The 2,054-nt window shown below is 26.7% G+C and overlaps 1 non-coding gene across 1 annotated transcript; it reads right to left on the minus strand.

Annotated features, from left to right (window-relative positions):
* Positions 1–976: 976 nt before the first annotated feature.
* On the minus strand, positions 977–1,048 carry Trnad-guc. Its single transcript has one exon. It is a non-coding gene; the product is annotated as a tRNA-Asp (tRNA).
* Positions 1,049–2,054: the final 1,006 nt, after the last annotated feature.

Genomic DNA, 2,054 nt, shown 5'->3' on the forward strand with positions numbered 1-2,054 from the left:
TACGTTCAAACTGTGTGTGCATTATAGATATATTGATAAAAATACATTATATTTCTTATTTAAAATTTATACTTTTATTTTAAGCAAAGTTCAAAAAAAAGTAAAATAATTATAAAATGAGACATACAAAAAAAAATCCTAGAATTATAATAAAGTACCACAATAAAAGCGTCCTCATACAAAAAGATTGATAAAAAACTAAATAATCAGTAATAAAAAGATTTAACGCAATTTACCTAAATGAAAATATATCGGGTTCAATAATACAGGGGAGGGGTCATATGAAAGGAACACGTATTGAAAGGGACAATTCGAATTACCCAAAATAAAAACAATTTCGAATCAGCACCATATTTGTTGTATAGGTAGCGACCCGTAGCTCAGTAAGTGCTAGCACTTAGCTGTTTTATCCTTAAATATTTTATTTATAAAAATATAAGAAAATAAAACTTGTAAAGGACTATCACTAAGTGCTCTTGAAACTTGATATAAATTACCTTCTAACTAAAAATAAAACGACAAAGTTTTACTGAATATAATAATAAAAATAAAGTTAATCTACTTCGATTAAATTGTCTTTTTACAAAGTATGTATTATCACTTAAATAATTAATTATTTAGATTCTAATGACAAGAAGTGCCCAGAAACACAACAGTCATAATTGTGTAAAATTATATAAAATCCCAAACTACTTTTACTGCCTTGACTTATTATTAACAATTTGCCGTTAGATTTGTGAAAAAATATTACAAATAGAAATATTAAAACTAAACTAAAACGTAGTGGATTTTTGTTGCTGTTTTTTTATTATTTTGTGTATTGTAAATTTTTTAAACGATAATAATAAAAAGTTTAAATTGCCAAAAAATAAAATAAAAAAGTTTTTATATTTTAATTATATTTTATACAGAAAATAAATAAAAAAATATTATAATAATTTGTATTTACAAAACAAAAAATAACCACAAAAAGAATCTCTCCGGTGGGGAATCGAACCCCGGTCTCCCGCGTGACAGGCGGGGATACTGACCACTATACTACCGAAGACGTTACTACCTTGTGCGAAATTGTGATACTAATTATAAGCAATGGTCGAAGATGCTTTATTACGTCAACAAAGTTTACGGGAGGGGGGAGCTCTTATCAAGCCATGTGCGTTATCGCTTAACGCGCTTATTTTTTTTACGTGCGTTTTACTTTTTTGTGTTGCAAGAACTCCTAAGATAGTTATTTAAATTATGTTATATAAAAAATTGATCATAATGTGTATGTAATGATTAAGGCTATGTGTTTAAGTTGTTAATGAGTAATACTAAATATATATCCGTCTAAGCTTTTCAAATATCACATTGCATGGGATTATATTTTATGATTAGGCATAGTAGAAGTATCATTAATATAAGTATCGGTATAGGTAAGCATAAATAAACTATCCTTGAACAATTATGGATACATACGTCATCGCGGACTTTTCTGTACTCTAAATACACGTGTACAGTTAGTTATACACATTTAAGTGTTTATTTAACTTCGTATTATAGGGTTAGATATGGAGATATTTTTAACTGATTTGTACAATAAATTATTCAACTTGATATTTTTGGTATTTAATATTTCATACATCGAAATAAATACTTCATAATCTGCTTTCATGAAATTCATTGACTTTGGTTGTCCAAAAACTTTCATCAATAATGAGGAACGTTCAGGTATGTCCCCGAGCGGATTGTGATTGAAAAGTTTTCCAATAAAATCGTCAGCTTAAACATTTGAATAGGTTGTCTCTGTACAAAAACTTATTATTTGACTTATGGGACATTTATACAAAACTGACGGATTAGCCGTACTCACATCGATGTTTTATTTATGTTGTTGTATTATGAAAACCAAAATATTTTATTTTGAATAAAGCGAAATTCAAAATAAATCTATTATTTCAAATACCATTAAGCTATATTTCTTAACAGCATTTAAAACATATTAAATTGAAAAAAAAATTACATTCTATTTTTAATTAGATTACTTCCATTTTCTTAACTTGTTTTTTATTATT

Source organism: Melitaea cinxia, chromosome 4 (assembly GCF_905220565.1).
Source record: "Melitaea cinxia chromosome 4, ilMelCinx1.1, whole genome shotgun sequence".
Classification (NCBI taxonomy): domain Eukaryota; kingdom Metazoa; phylum Arthropoda; class Insecta; order Lepidoptera; family Nymphalidae; genus Melitaea; species Melitaea cinxia.